This window comes from Rhinoderma darwinii, chromosome 1 (assembly GCF_050947455.1).
Source record: "Rhinoderma darwinii isolate aRhiDar2 chromosome 1, aRhiDar2.hap1, whole genome shotgun sequence".
In the NCBI taxonomy this organism is placed as follows: domain Eukaryota; kingdom Metazoa; phylum Chordata; class Amphibia; order Anura; family Rhinodermatidae; genus Rhinoderma; species Rhinoderma darwinii.
Window position 1 is genome coordinate 104,182,177 of NC_134687.1, and position 17,262 is coordinate 104,199,438.

At 43.2% G+C, this 17,262-nt stretch overlaps 1 protein-coding gene across 1 annotated transcript in view; it reads right to left on the bottom strand.

Moving 5' to 3' along the window:
• The window catches only part of GALNTL6 (polypeptide N-acetylgalactosaminyltransferase like 6), a 1,595,017-nt gene that overhangs the window by 1,115,563 nt on the left and 462,192 nt on the right, over window positions 1–17,262 (bottom strand). The gene's annotated exons all lie outside the window — the stretch shown is intronic.

The following is a 17,262-nucleotide window of genomic DNA, read 5'->3' on the forward strand; positions in this document are numbered from 1 at the left end:
TATATATATATATATATATATATATATTTATTTTTATCACGTTTCAAAAGATATAGCATTGACATAATAAAGATGATACGCTCATTACAGCATACAGTCAGCAAATCATGAGAAAAGAGGGGGAGGTAGAAAAAGGGGAAGCGTGAGATGAAGGGTGAAAAGGGTGTGGTGTGTTATATCCACGGCGGCGTACCGTTGGGATTACTCAAGTCCTGATGGCCGCAACCATGGACTTGTGAGCGCTGGTCCCCATCTCCTTCCCAGGAGATGCCAGTGCTCACTTCGGCTCCACTCTGCTGTGTCACATAGGGTGCCCGTGCACGCTCGCGCCCGGCCTTAAAAGGCCAGTGCGCACATGTAAATCATCAGTAATTAGCCCATGATCACCCTGGACTATAAGAAGGGCTATGCCCTTTTACTCCTTGCCTGAGCGTTGTTCGTATTCCTCTGTTAGTCTTGCAAATGGTCCCTTAGTGTTATCCTGTTCCTGTTGTTCCCGTGCCCTGCCACCTGTATCCTGTGTCACGTGTTCTAGTTGTTCCTGTGCCCGCTATAGTGTTGTAGTCGAGTTCTGCCATCGGCCATGTCTGCTGTATTAAACCATGTCTGGTGTCATCTGTCTTGTCTGCATCACCTGCCGTCAAGATCCCATCTGTGCCTAGCCATTGCTATTGTCTGGACTATTACAGGTACCCTCGTGCTTGGACTATATATATATTGACTTGGTACACTGTAAATTGGCAAGCTGCCATCCCACTATGGCGGTGCGGCCCAGTGGGTACACATACCCACAGATCGTGACATGGTGTAACCAAAAAATAGTACAATACGTTTGATCATTGAAGTCATCTTGCTACAAACATTCTTATATAATAAAATAATCACATGAACCAATACCTCATTACATTCAATACAATACAATTGTCCTGTCAGCCCAAGGCTTCTATATCATTAGTAAATGGTGGTGCGTTCTATTATCCCAAAGAGCTAATTCTACTTTTCTGAAAATTTGATTGCATTTGTTAATCCAGTGGAAAATAGTAGGAGTCTCAAGGCCCTTTTACACTGGGCGATTATCGTGCAGATGAGCGTTCGTATTTTGCTCGTTGCCGATAATTGCCTTGTGTAGACAAGGAAGCGATCAGCAGAAGAACGAGCAAACACTTTAGTTTCAAAAAAGTGAAATATTATATTTGTCGGCATCGCGTCTCACAGGGAGACACGCTACCAACATTATGATAATGTATGGGGACGAGCGATCGGAGTAATGACCGCTCATCCCCATCCATCGCTCCGTGTGACAGGAGCAAACAAGCGCCGATCAACGTTGTCCAAATCCAGAAATCCAGAAGATAGGAATAAGGAGCCTTAGGGTATGTGCACACGTAGTGACCAAAAACGTCTGAAAATCCAGAACTGTTTTCAAGGGGAAACAGACCCTGCTTTTCAGACGTTTTTTGACCAACTCACATTTTTCGCGGCGTTTTTCGCGCCGTTTTCACAGCGTTTTTTACGTCCGTTTTTGGAGCTGTTTTCATTGGAGTCTATGAGAAAACAGCTCCAAAAACGTCCAAAGAAGTGTCCTGCACTTCTTTTGACGAGGCTGTATTTTTACGCGTCGTCATTTGACAGCTGTCAAACGACGACGCGTAAATAACAGGTCATCTGCACAGTACGTCGGCAAACCCATTCAAATGAATGGGCAGATGTTTGCTGACGTATTGTAGCCCTATTTTCAGACGTAAAACGAGGCATAATACGCCTCGTTTACGTCTGAAAATAGGTCGTGTGAACCCAGCCTAACTGCTAATAAACAATATCAGCGCCAATTTTTGTGAGTCGGTTCCCGTCAAGCTCAACTGCAGAAGACCTAAGAGACCCGTGGATGGATGACGTGGCATGGTAAGTTTGAGTATACTATTAATATATTGAAATACAGCTGTCCAAAAGACAGATAGTTTAGAGCAGCTCCACCAAATATGCTTTAAATTGCCCATTTCATAAATGGTATAGAATATAAAGTTACAGGAGAAATGCAACTATTACAAGGCAATACATTGAACTAAAATTGAACAGTGACTTAGGCAACGGATAGATCAGTTAGTTATGAAAATTCAGAACTGCATTTCCAGACTCTACATCTAGCTACATAGAATAGGGCTGAGTGACCTGATGATAAATCTGTGGAAGGTTCAAATGATAAATTAACATCGCCTCTTATAATTGGGATTCCATCAGTGAATTTTGAAAGCTTATTTAGTGTTGTGAGGAGCCACTGAAACTGATTTGTATTGGTGCCATTTAAATTCCCAAAAGTATATGTTAGGTTGCCAATCGTTCCTTTAATAAAAAGAAAACGGCCGTCCTTATCTTTACCAGAAGAGAGAAGGGTAAACAGTATTTTATTTTTTGAATGATGATACTAACTCCCTCAGTGGCAGATGTAGGGGGGCAACTGTGGAACCATTTGTCATAACAGTAATATGATAACTGTGGCAAGTGTCATTCCATAAAATGCGTTTCTTGTATGAAACCAATATCATACCTGTTACGATTAAAGGGTAACTAAACTTTAAAAAAACTTTTGACATGTCATAGTGTCATGTCAGAAGTTTTGATCGGTGGGGTCTAAGTAATTATAAAATACAGTATATTATAAATTATAACTTATATTTATCAAAATATCCCAATATTAATCTCACATTTTCATTGGACCAAAATATAATTTTGCAATATTTTGTGTATTTTAATCCTTATTTTATAAGATATACTATATTACTACATACTTTCTTCATAAGAAATGTTTAAAAATAATGGCCTGTGTATGAAGAATGCGTTGGACAAAATACTGTTATCTACCAGATACATGACTGTATGTAAGGCTTTATTCACATCAGCTTTACATTGTTATTTGTGAACAGAATAGTCTGCTGCATTGTACTGCCCATTAAAAGAAAAAAAACTATTATGGTATCAATCAGGATTTAGTTACAGGGGTCTCAAACGCGGCCAGGTAAATGTGAAGTTGACAGGCCGCATTACTTTCAAATTTGATATAATACAAAATTATTGTTAATCAATTAGTTATTTGAACTAATATAACAATACTACATTACTATAACAATACTACATTACTATAATAATACTTCATTACTATAACAATACTACATTACTATAACAATTCTACATTACTATACTACATTACTATAACAATACTACATTACTATAATGCTACATTACTATAACAAGACTACGCTACTATAACAATACTTCATTACTATAATAATACTACATTACTATAACAATACTATATTACTATAACAATACTTCATTACTATAATAATACTACATTACTATAACAATACTATATTACTATAACAATACTAGATTACTATAATAATACTACATTACTATAACAATACTTGATTACTATAATAATACTACTTTACTATAACAATACTACATTATTATAATAATACTACATTACTAAAACAATACTACATTACTATAATAATACTACATTACTATAATAATACCGCGAGGTTTAAACTTAATGGATATTTGCGAGTTTACTCCATGTGCTTATTTTAACAATCCAGTTTTCCAGTTCAATTGTCGCTAAATGCAGTCTTGCTGCTCAGTTGGCAGCGTTTTGCAGACATAAGAATATGAAGATTGGGCAGCCCCTTTTTAGATAGTGCCACAGTGCCCTCTGTAGATAATGCCGCAGTGCCCTCTGTAGATAATGCCACAGTGCCCTTTGTAGATAATGCCACATTGCCCTCTGTAGATAAAGCCACAGTGCCATCTGTAGATAATGCCACAGTGCCCTTTGTAGATACTGCCACACACCCGTAGATAATGCCAAGTGCCCTCTGTAGATAGTGACACACACACACACACACACACACACACATACACACACCCTATAGCTCCATTGCGGCTCCCTCTAGGAGTGAAATCCCCAGCCAGAGCATTGCCGACGCTTAGGTCGGGGATACCTCTGCTGGAGGAGCCCCTGACATCACTGTCCATAGACAGTGACATCAGGGGATTATCCTGGACCGGAATGTGATGTCAGGGGCAACCCCAGAGCCAGAGTCCCAGAGCAGAGCAGAGCACTAGTATAGGCTCTGCCCCGGAACTCTGGGGAAGCCCCTGACATCACTGTCCTTATATGGACAGTGATGTCAGGGGCAACGCCGGAGCCGGAGTCCTGGGCAGAGCGCTAGTAGCGCTCTTCAGTTCTGCTCCTGAAATCACTGACCGGAGTCCCGGAGCTGAGCCGCTTCTAGCACTCTGACTGGGAGTCCCAGAGCAGAGCACTAGTGTAAGCTCTGCTCTGGGACGCCGGCTCTGGGGAAGCCCCTTATATCACTGTCCATGTATGGGCTTCGTCATTCGCTGGCACATTCCTCCTTCGGCCTGCTCTCTCCTCTCCCGAGGGAGCTACGGTGCCCCGCGGGCTGCAGATGACAGCCTCAGTGGCCACATGCGGCCCTGTAGGCCGCGTGTTTGAGACCCCTGATTTAGTAATAACCTTTAAATCATAGATTAATACTGATATATCATGTCCATCATGGATCCTGTAAAAACTGAACTCATGATGCCAGTGTGAACTGAGCCTAATGAATCGATATTGACCCATGCTATGTAAATGTACATTTAAGTTATTTGATTTACATGAAATCAGGAATGCAGCCATGCTATCTTCAAAGACAGATTTTAGCAACAGAATGGGTTGAACTGTAGAGCTCAGTTGTAGACTTCCAGAGCTATTGACATCAACTGTATGTGCTGCTGTTGTGAAGAAAAAATATCTAGGAAGTATACCAGCTCAGCCATAAATCAGTTAGCTTCAAAACCACCAAGTGTTTACTTTAAAATCACTTATGCATGGTTGTAACTCTAATCACATGGCCAACAATAAACACTCTAAGGCCTTGTTCACATCAAGCTTTCCCTCTACATTTAGCGTGTATGCCAGGAAAGCTCCCAGTGTACGAAAAATTAAAGAGTTAAAAGCTATGTACACCTTTGAAATTGTTTATATGTATATATATATATATATATATATATATATATATATATATATATTCATATATGTCAGTGTGTTTGGTGCAACTTTCTAAATACTTTTTATTAAAAATTATTTTAACTTTTAGAGATACAGCTAAGGCTGGGTACCCACAGTGCAGGTTTGCTGCAGATTTTGAATGTATGTTTTAAGCCAAAACCAGGAATGGAACCTAAACAGAAGTAATATATAAAGGAAGACCTTAAAGTGTCTCCTCTCCTGTATTCAATTCTGGTTTTAGCTTACAAAATGCAGGCAAAATCTGCAGCAAATGTGCACTGTCGGAACCCAGCCTAAGTCTGACTATTTCCATTTCTATTGTTCCCAGTAAACAACCATTTCAGGCTCCAGTGTTAACTGTAGTGTTCTTTAATGGTATTATTTAAGGTTGTTTCACACAGGCAGATAATAGCCCGTGTTTACCCACCATAATGAGAGCCGATCGACAATAAACTTGTCGATCGGCGCACGTTGGCTCCATTTAAATGGGGACGAACAATCGTTACTATGATCATTCAACCCCAAACATTAGCATCTTGGTGGCAGCATGTCCCTAGTTTACACAGGTAGATGTGGTGCCGACAAGCAACCAGTTTTATGGCTGCAAAAAAGATCCGATCAGCGAACGAATGAGCGTTTGCTCCTTCATATGCTGATCGCTGCCCTGATTACACAGGGCAATTATCGTGAAAACAATTTATTATATTGTTCCCTTCATCTGAATAGGGCTTGCAGAAATATATGCACATGCTGCAAAAAAAAAAAAACTACATTCAGTTGTGTGGAACTGATTTTAGTACAAATCTGCCATGTGCGAATTTACCCTTTTTATAGAAAATCTAGAAAATTGCTAGTTCTACCGATCCCTACTTTACTTCACATATCTCCAGTTCTCAGAACGTTTAGAATTATTTGTATCAATATGTGGGAATGATATTAGCAGTTGTTATTATAAACTGTACTTTTATAAGCTTTGTACTTTAGGATTGGTGTTTCTTTAAGAAAAAAAATTGCTATTGCTGTAGATTTTCCAGTCTATCTGGACTATAAATTAATGGGTCACCTTCCATTCATTGACTTTTGGCTCTTCGGGAGTTACTTATCAGGCAAAGTAACATCAAGCCGGTTTTGCTTGGACAGACATAGACTGCTTGAAAGATATCCCTTAATAAGAAAAATTAATGCAAGTTATTCATGTTTTAGAATCTTTTGCTATAAGTTTTTAAGAGGAATTACACTGTTAAAGATTTCAAAATGCTAAAAGGCTGGTTTCCCTGTGTTAAATTGGCTGTGTCGTGTAGTTTTGAGCCATGCAGTGGTATGCCTGCCAAGTTCAATTTCCCCTACAGACCATAAAATTTAGCTTATTTTGTGAAAGTGAAATAGGGTAAGGCAAACATCTTCTCCTTGCAAATTGTACTTATAAGATTTTAAGAGTATTTATTGGCAAATTGCAGACCTGCTGGTGATTTCTGTTAATGTACATGGGTATGAAAAAACAAATGTGATTGTACGTCTTGTTGAAGGTGTCCATCCTAATTTTAGAGAAGCACAGTCTTGAACATATTTTAAAAAAGATAAATAAAAGGAAGAAAAATGTACTACGTAAGTCCAAGCTTATCGCGCACATTATCTCAGCTGCTGCAAAATTTCTTTAGTAGCTTCATAGCTATTATTATTCCATTTTTTTTTTTGCACATATCATGCTAACTCATCAGCAATATTCTAGAAGTGTAATTTGTTTCTTCCCAGCTCAGTTGTATATTTACACTTTGAACCCTTTCATTATGGGCAGCTGTGTCGTGTGATCTTAGTCTGACTACTAAAATGGACCATACTCTTGTGTGTAGACAGGAGGACAGTCTCCTGTGTGCCTAACTTACTGTGAACTACTGTGACATTATCATCATCTATCAAATCCCTCCTGCCAGCACTGAGACCCCTCCCCATCCACCTCCAACCGCTTTGTTGCTCCATATGTCTACCCATGCATAGAGTGGTGCTGAAGAGATAATTTCTGCTCTGTCTAAGAGAGCAGGAGTGCAGTGATATAATAGGTGAGTCCATACAATGATAAGCTGCAGAGTTAAAAAACCCCCTGACTTACACTTCCTGTCTATACTATCTGTGTGTGCTGTGTGCAAAGAGTGCAGAGTATTTCTATAAGATGCTGCTCCTCACTGCCTCCTGTGTCATGGAGAAACCTATCATAAGCAGAATGCAGAGGAGACAGTCTGTAGCTACATAGGGATACTGAGCAGTGTGAGTACAGAAGTTCTATGTCACTGATCTATCATTTGCTGCACTTAGATAGGACTCAAAGCAGAACAAATGCAGTGTGATGAGACTCCACCCCCTATGCAAAGCCAGGTGCATCATGGGAAACAAAGGCTGTAGTGGGGGAATCATATTAGAGAGGAAGAAGGAAACAAGATAAAAGACAACTTATAAATGACACATAAACTAAAACAGGTATACACAAGGCATACATGGGAGTCTCTACATTATTCTTTAATAACAGTAAAAAAATATCGCTGGAATGCTGCTTTAATTGCGATGAGGGACAATCTGGGTGAAAAGTGAACTGGGCCAGGGGAAATATATATGGAACTGAGAAGTAATGGCCAGTGAGATGGAGGAAGAACTGCCAGTTGGCATGGGGGGCATGTAAGGAGAGGAAAGGAGTACCTATAGGTATATCTATTCTTTATTAACCAGTTCAGGACCGGGCTATTTTGAGCCTTCAGCACCAGATACCGTTTAGCCATTTTTAGCACAAGCTAGTTAAATGGCTATAACTTTTTTATTTGTTGGCTAGCGACGTGATTTTTGCGATTGTTTTTTTCCGTAGACAATGCAGGTTTCTTTTTTTATCATTTTTATACACATCCTTTTTGCTATTTTAGAGTTTTTAGGCTTAAAGTTTGAAAATAATAGTAAAAAAATAAACTTTTTTACGTTTCAGCTATTCTTTTTTGGTAATAACATAGTTTTACCCTAAAATAGATATTTTATTTGTGATCGTCATTGTCTACCGGAAATTTTAATATATTACATGTCTATATGAGGGTAATTGGCTCAGGGCTAGCGTTACGAAAATGATTGGTGGGGGGGGGGGCATTTTTTTGGGGTGGGTATTTTATGTGTATATATTATGAAATTGTTTTGCACTTTACTTTACTTTTATTTTTTTATTGCTATGGTCTGTTCCTCAAAGGTCAGAAGAGACTTTTTATATATTCTTTTCTTTCTTTTACACCATCTTTTTCCACTGTAACTGCACAGCAGCCCCAGTTATAGGGGAAATCAGCCCTCTCACAGTGACTATTGTCACTAATAGGGCTGTGCTGGGTCTAGTGACCGCTGCCTCTATTCCTATACACAGCGCCCATTGAGTGCTGTGTAAAAAAGATCGGAGAAGACAGAACCAGTGAAAGCTGCTCCTATCTTCTCCTCAGGGTCCCCAGCAGTCACTGACAGCCCCAGACCCGACATTCAGCTGCCCGATCGCTCGGACAGCAAGTTAAAACCCACGCCGTAGATATTCTATGGCGCGGGTTTTAAGGACCCTGACCGCTGGCCGTAAATACACAGCCAGCGGTCGGGAACCAGTTAATATTATGATCAACCAGTGTAAATGTAACAGATACAGGGCTAGTACTCCATGGATATCCAAACTTTTAATAAGGAAGGCGGCGTGCAGTACAACTAAGTATAATAATGCTACATCACAAAAATTGACTGGAGACTAGTGTACAAAAAATTTCCAAATAAACTATAATCATCTCTGACCTGTAGGACCAGGCACAAGTGTTTCATCCAATTAATGAGGAGATTACTATACAAGTAGGTTACATCGAAGTTCTGTGGCGGTTATGTATTAAGTACCAAAGCTAAATTTGTCATTTATCTTTCTGGGGTGGCATTGTTTCTGCATTACAGTGAGTTAAACTGTTACGATAATGTGATAGGTTTACCTACAGTCCATTGTAAAGAAATACAGTAAATAACACACCATGGATATGGTAAATTGTGCCCAATGTAAAAAATTTGGTCTTCTAGATCTTTATAATCAGCATGTCCCATAGTCAAAATTTACTGATTTTACAGATTTAGGTTACATGCTGCAATTTGTTGCATTTCCGTGCGTACAAGAACAGTACAGTAAACAGAGTTTTAGAAAATGCCATTCATATACTGCAGAAAATATCTAAAAGTTTTAAAGGCTTACTGCAGAAAGCGCAATCCGTAGTATGCCTATCTGTTGCATATTTCCTTTGGAAATGCAGCAGATTTCACCCATTGCATCGTCAACGGTAAAACACATCAATTATATAGGTATCATCTACATACATAAATTAAACATTTCTTTTTTTGTATTATATGAGTATAATTTGTGGTTATAACACAATACAAGTATTGCAGTAAAGTGAGTAATTTAGATAACCTTGATGACATTGATCTGCAGTTTAGCAAATAGCAGCTCAAGCATGGTTAACATGATACTTTATCTGACAGATGGGAAAAGCCATTTACTGAGGATTTCTCTTATATCATGCTGACAACACATCCAGTATAATAGTGAGTATAAGTCCTGCAAGCATAGGGGTATATAACATTTATTAGCCTCCGAGGGGTTTCAAGTACACCTGCCACAAACAGCTGGAAAGCAATTTTTCTTTCTATTCTATAGCTCTAGGCTTCATCTTAATAGTATTCTGAAGTTAACACAGCAAGCCTTAGATTTAGAAACATTTGTTGTATTTTATAAAACCCTCGATATATGATTTTAAAATGACTTTTCCCCCCTCAAAAAACATACAATGTATACAGTAGGAAAGTAAGCAACTGTCATGTCCATGGCCGCGGGCTGTCAGGCTCACTCACCTCCTGACGGCCGCAGCCATGGCTCTGTGAGCGCTGCCCCAGTCTCCTCCTCAGGAGACGACAGCGCTTACTTCCGCTTACTTTGGCCGGTTCCTGTAGGGTGCGCGTGCACGCTCGTGACCGCTCTTAAAGGGCCAGCATGCGCACCTGAGTTAATGTCAAAATTAGCACATGAGCACCCTGGACTATAAGAAGGGCTCAGCCCCTTCCTCTGATGCCTGAGCGTTGGTTGTCATACCCAAAGTTTGTCTAAGCAAATGGTTTCCTAGGGTTTTCCAGTTCCCAGTTTTCCCCATTCATGCACCCGTATCCCAAACTATCCTGGTGAAGTGCCATGCTGAGCTGAAGTCGTGCTGTGCTGTATACCATGCCTGTCCTGCTACACAATGCCTGACATCTGCTTCTTGCCTAGTCCCAGCCGAGCCTGTCTTGCTACTGTCCGAGCTACCACAGGTACACTATACAAACTATAAACTGTGACCTGCGTCCTGTTGGCCAGCTGTCATACCGTCAAGGCGGTACGGCTCAGTGGGTCTACGTACCCAACTTGACAGTACATTCAGGCCATGGACCCCGCTGGTCGATCCAAGACCAAGATGACATCACAATAGTTGCGGACGGATACGCTGGAACTCCGGTCTCGACAGGACCAACTCCTCCAGGCCTTGAACATTATAGCACGTCGGAAGGAAGTGCAAGCTGCCGTTCCTTCTACTACACCTCCTGGCAGTGTTGATACTCAGACTACACCTCCTGGCAGTGTTGATCCCCGATTTTCTTTGCCACTTCCTGACCACTATGATGGAGACGCAGGGACTTGTTGTGGATTTTTGAACCAGTGCCAAATCCACTCCAGCCTGTATGCAAGGGCATTTTCATCTGATGGCGCAAGGGTCGCTTTCATCATCTTTCTCCTCACTGGCAGGGCCCCTGCATGGGCGAATCCTATCTGGGAGAGTCTAGGACCAGAGACACGTGACTTCCAGGGGTTCCTCCGGACATTTTGCACGGTGTTTGAGGAGCCTGGACGAGTCTCGTCTGCAACTGCCTCCTTCCTGAACTTACGCCAAGGAGACACCTACGTGGGCGAGTACTCCATCCACTTCTGCACCCCTGCGGGAGAACTGTTGTGGAACAATGAGGCCCTGGTGGCTACATTCTGGCAGGGACTGTCTCCTAAGATTAAGGACGAGCTGGCCACTCGAGATCTACCGTCTCAACCAGATCACTCTGAAAAATAAGTATCTGTTGCCATTGATCTCAGAACACGTTTGATCGTATACGTGGTGCCAAGATTTTTTCCAAACTAGACCTGCGTGGGGCTTACAACTTAATCCGGATTCGCCGGGGTGACGAATGGAAGACTGCATTTAACACCTGTGACGGACTCTATGAATATCTAGTAATGCCCGTCGGCCTGTGTAATGCTCCAGCGGTCTTCCAGGAGTTCGTTAATGACATCTTCCATGACCTCCTCTATGTTTGTGTTGTGGTCTATCTTGATGACATCTTGATTTTTTCGCCAGATCCTATGACTCATCAGAGACATGTCCAGAGGGATGTCTCTAACTTGCAAGGGGTTGACAGAAACAATGCAAGACAGATCGATAATATTCTGTGGAATCTCCATGGTGTCCTCTGTCTCGAATGACCTGGACAAGGCATCTGCCCTCGCATTCTTGTCGACCGGGCGATAATAGAGCTCAAACTGGAACCTGGTAAAGTACAGCGACCACCTGGCCTGACGAGGGTTCAGCCGTTGGGCTGTCTGGAGATAGGTGAGATTCTTGTGTTCCATAAAAATCAGAATGGGATGAGCTGAGCCCTCTAGTAAATGTCTCCGCTCCTCCAGGGCCAATTTGATGGCCATTACCCTCGATCCCCAATCGAGTAGTTGCTTTCTGCGGAAGAGAAGAGCTTAGAGAAATATCCACATACCATTGACTTGCCCTTTGAACCTTTCTGGAACAGGAGTGCACCAGCACCGACAGAGGAGGCGTCCGCCTCCAACGAGAACTGTCGAGAAACATCTGGATGATGGAGGATAGAGGCTGACGTGAATGCACTCTTCAGGCTATTGAATGCCTTACTAGTCCACACCTTGGCATTCATGCCCTTCTTGGTGAGGTTAGAAATGTCAGTGAGGAGAAGTTTGGAATGAACTGTCTGTAAAAATTGGCGAATCCAAGAAAGCGCTGTATGGCCCTCAAGCCTTGAGGGCGTGGCCATTCCAGGACAGACTTTACCTTTTCAGGATCCTTCTTGACACCTCGATTCGAGACATAGTATCCCAGGAAGGGTAGCGCATCTCTCTCAAACCCGCACTTCTCCAACTTGGCATACAGGCGATTCTCCCTTAACCGCAGCAAAACATGACAGGGAGGACCTTTGTGCGCCTGGCTGATTGAGGGAGAATGCTCCGCTGGGGACACTGCTCTAGACTGGCAGGTCACGCGGGTACCCATAAGACCTGAGACCTGATTGCCCGTCATTTCTTGTGGCCCATGCTGCCCAAATACATCATGGACTTTGTTTCTTCCTGCTCAGTGTGTGCAGCTAACAAGTTTGCTCACTCCAGACCTGCTGGTCTGCTCCAGCCGCTGCCTGTGCCCGATGCTCCCTGGCAGCATATAGCTATGGACTTTATTACTGACCTGCCTTCCTCTGTGGGATACAGTACTGTCTGGGTGGTGGTGGACTGATTTTTGAAAATGGCACACTTCGTTCCACTGACCGGCCTTCCTTCTGCATCTCAACTGGCAAACCTTTTCATCCAACATATCTTCCGACTGCACGGCTTGCCACGGCATATTGTGTCTGATCGGGGGGTCCAGTTCACCTCTAGGTTCTGGAGAGCCCTCTGTAGACTCCTCAACGTGAGATTGGACTTTTCCTCTGCCCACCATCCTCAGTCCAATGGTCAAGTTGAGAGGATCAATCAGATCTTGGAGAACTACCTACACCACTTCATCTCCAAGCAGCATGATGACTGGGTGCAGCTTCTTCCGTGGGCTGAGTTCTCATATAACAATCACACTAGCGAGTCCACAAAAACCACACCGTTCTTCATTGTCTACGGCCAACACCCACAAATTCCTCTCCTGGTGCCCGTAATGTCCGAGGTACCAGCAGATGATTCCGCTTTTGAAAACTTCCTGCAGATATGGCAGCAGACTCGATCCTCCATCCTACTGGCAGTCGACCGCATGAAACGGAGGGCAGACACGAGGAGAAGAGAACCTCTTAAAGGGCCAGAGCGCGCACCTGACTTAATGTCAAAATTAGCCTATGAGCACCCTGGACTATAAGAATGGCTCAGCCCCTTCCTCCCATGCCCGAGCGTTGTTCTCGTACCAAAAGTTTGTCTAAGCAAATGGTCTCCTAGTGTTTTCCAATTCCTAGTGTTCCCCGTTCCTGTACCCATATCCCATGTTATCCGGGTCAAGTGCCGTGTTGAGCTGAAGTCATGCTGTGCTGTATACCATGCCTGTCATGCTACACCACGTCTGCCTGCTGCCTAATCCCAGTCGATCCTGTCTTGCTACTATCCGAGCTACCACAGGTATACTATACTAACTATAGACTGTGACCTGCGTCCTGTTAGCCAGTTGCCATACCGTCAAGGCGGTACGGCCCAGTGGGTCCACATACCCAATGTGACAGCAACATTTTGATTATCAGTGTTATGATCTTTTTATGTCTTATGTAAGGGTACAGAAGTTATTAGAAATACATTTTTTATTTAAGAATAAGCAATAAAAAAAAATGAATGCTGCTATCAAAGAGTAGTTCTGATGGTGTCTGCAAATAAACAAAAAGAGGAGTATACAGGTTCATACATATGCATTTCCATCAGTGCCATAAACTTTGCATTTGAATGGCACCGCGCGTGCTCAAAGTTTCAACTCCTTCTAGCAGTGGTCTTGCAGCTAGGGGAAATGGAGTTTGACAACCAGCGGATGGATTTCACTTTTATGGCCTTTTTGGCCATTTGACTTCTATAGAAAAAACTTGAACTGTTACGCCTCATGCACACGACCCTGTGCGCCGTCTGAGTCCTGTCAGTTATTCGAGAAAAATTAGAACATGTTCTATCTTTAATCGGAGGCTCGGATCATTTTTCACGGACCCGATTCACCCGCTAAAGTGAATGGGTCCGTGAAGACTAACGGGTGCCACTCGGATGCCGTCAAAAACAGCCCGAGTGGTACAATGTTTGTGTGCATGAGGGGTAATACTATCTGTACTAATCTATTGAACCTGCAAAAATATTATTTACTGTTGAGATCTGTTGAAACTTAGACATGGACATTCGTGCTTTCCCAAGTAACCTGAATGAGAAGATTTTGCATAGCTCTGTTAGAACTTATAACTAAGGCATTACTGTTTTTGCTGGTTTTACAATGTGACATTATTAAACATACATAATCAAAATTATCAATGCTACTAACTATTTATTTTAGTTAAATATATATTTTTACCATCTTTTACTTAGGTAGCGTAATCCATATTTCTTATTTTCTCAAGGGTAGTCTAAAAGTGCTCATATCTATAACCTCTTTCCTCTATTTTTCCTGCAAGCAGAGATTTCTCAGCTTTCTTGTCAAAATTCAAACAAATAGCATCGTAATAAATTGCTGTTACTTTATCGATTTTTTATATGATGCAGATGACAGGAATTTGCGTGTTGAACATTCATTTCCTGCAGTCATTTCTAATATCCTGTAGACACTATTCCTCAATCATTTTGTTCAGAAAAATTTGCTAAAATCGGATATATATAAAGCAAGATGCCATCAATTGTTGCTAATATCACAATTATGTCACTCATAAATTATCCCCATACGATTACGTCCTTTCAAAAACGATGGTAATGATAATATTTCTACATTAAGGCTATGTTCACACGGAGTATTTTGGGGGAGGAATATCTGCCTCAAAATTCCGTTTGGAACTTTGAGGCAGATATTCCTCTCCCTGCACGCCGATTTTCGCGGCAATTATCACGCCGTTTTTCGCGGCGGCCATTGAGCGCCGCGGGCATAAAACAGCGAGAAATACGCTTTCTTCTGCCTCCCATTGAAGTCGATGGGAGGTCAGAGGCGGAAGCGCCCGAAGATAGGGCATGTCGCTTCTTTTTCCCGCGAGGCAGTTTTACTGCTCGCGGGAAAAAGACGCCGACGCCTCCCATTGAAATCAATGGGAGGCATTCTCGGGCCGTTTCTGCCGAGTTTTGCGACGCGGTTTCCGCATCAAAAAACTCGGCAAAATACCCCGTGTGAACATAGCCTTACTGTAATGGCAGGGGGTAGGGAGACGGACAAGTGAGCCCTAATCTACCCGCCACTCTGTCCCTGCCTACTTGCAACGACCTGCCCTAGGCGACGGGGTACAACTGGGCGGCGGTCCCTGCGCTCAGTAAGTGCACGACAAACACGACAAACATACAAAGGAACACAAGCAAGGAAAAGGGGCCGTTGCCCACGGCAACACCGTGAGCAACCAGAGTGGTGAACGAGCCGAGTCAAGCCAGGAGTGTGCGAGGTACAAAACGAAAAGCAGAAGAGTAGTCGGTAAGCCAGGGTCTGTATGGAGCAGGATCAAAAATAGCAGGAGCTGTAGCTGGGCCAGGAAACCACAAGGAAAGAATCACAAGCACCGAGGGACAGGAAGTGCAGGCTTAAATAGACCGAGGGCGGGAGCTAGCTGAGTCTGGCCAGGTTACGATAGGCTCTCCCACTCCTAAGCCTGCCAGCCTGAATGGTGGAAGCAGGAGTCAGTCTCAGGGATGTATTCTCAGGTGCTGACTGATTAGTTCTGGGAGTTAACCCCGAAGCTGTGCCTGGCAGATCCTTTACAGTACCCCCCCTATTATGAGGGGCCACCGGACCCTTTCTAAATGGACCTGGCTTACTGGGGAAACGCAGGTGGAACCTCCTGACCAATACCCCAGCGTGAACATCCCAGGCGGGTACCCAAGTCCTCTCCTCGGGCCCGTATCCTCTCCAATGGACCAGGTACTGGAGGGAGCCTTGGACCATCTTGCTGTCCACAATCCTGACCACCTCGAATTCCACCCCCTCAGGGGTGAGGATGGGAACAGGAGGTCTCCTCGAGGGAGCCAAGGACGGGGAGCAGCGTTTGAGGAGGGAGGCATGAAACACGTCGTGTATCCGAAAAGACGGGGGTAACTCCAGCCGGAAGGAGACAGGATTGAGGACCTCAATGACCTTATACGGCCCAATAAACCGGGGAGCAAACTTCTTGGACGGAACCTTGAGACGCAAGTTCCTAGACGACAACCACACCAGATCCCCGACCATAAACAAGCTGTTAGCAGAACGTTTTTTATCAGCCTGAGTTTTTTGTACGCTCTGGGACACCTCTAGGTTTTTCTGAACCTGGGCCCAGACTGTGCACAGTTCCCGATGAACGACCTCTACCTCGGGATTGTTGGAACTACCAGGTGAAACGGAGGAGAACCGTGGATTAAACCCAAAATTACAAAAAAAAGGAGAGACCCCTGACGAGTTACTGACCCGATTATTAAGGGAAAATTCAGCAAGGGGAATGAAAGAGACCCAATCAAATTGACAGTCAGAGACATAACACCTTAAGTATTGTTCTAGAGATTGATTAGTCCTCTCCGTTTGGCCATTGGTTTCAGGATGGAAGGCAGAGGAGAAGGACAGATCAATCCCCAACTTCATACAGAAGGCTCTCCAAAACAATGAAACAAATTGTACCCCTCTGTCTGAAACAATATTGACAGGGACCCCATGGAGACACAGGATGTGTTTGACAAACAAAGTAGCCAACGTTTTGGCGTTGGGTAGTTTCTTGAGGGGCACAAAGTGGCACATCTTACTGAAGCGGTCCACCACCACCCACACCACCGACTTGCCTTGGGATGGAGGCAAATCGGTGATAAAATCCATGGAGATATGTGTCCAAGGTCTCTGGGGAATGGGCAACGAACGCAGTAAGCCCGCTGGTCGGGACCTGGGAGTCTTGGACCTAGCACAAACATCACAAGCGGCAACGTAGGCCTTAACGTCTTTAGGCAACCCAGGCCACCAATAATTTCTGGAAATGAGGTGTTTGGTACCCAGGATGCCTGGATGGCCAGATAGTGTGGAGTCATGATTTTCCCTAAGTACCCTTAGCCGGAATTGCAGGGGAACAAACAGCTTGTTCTCAGGAAGGTTCCCGGGAGCTGCACCTTGATCAGCAGCAATATCAGAGACTAAATCAGAATCGATTGAGGAAATGATTATACCTGGAGGCAAAATACAAGC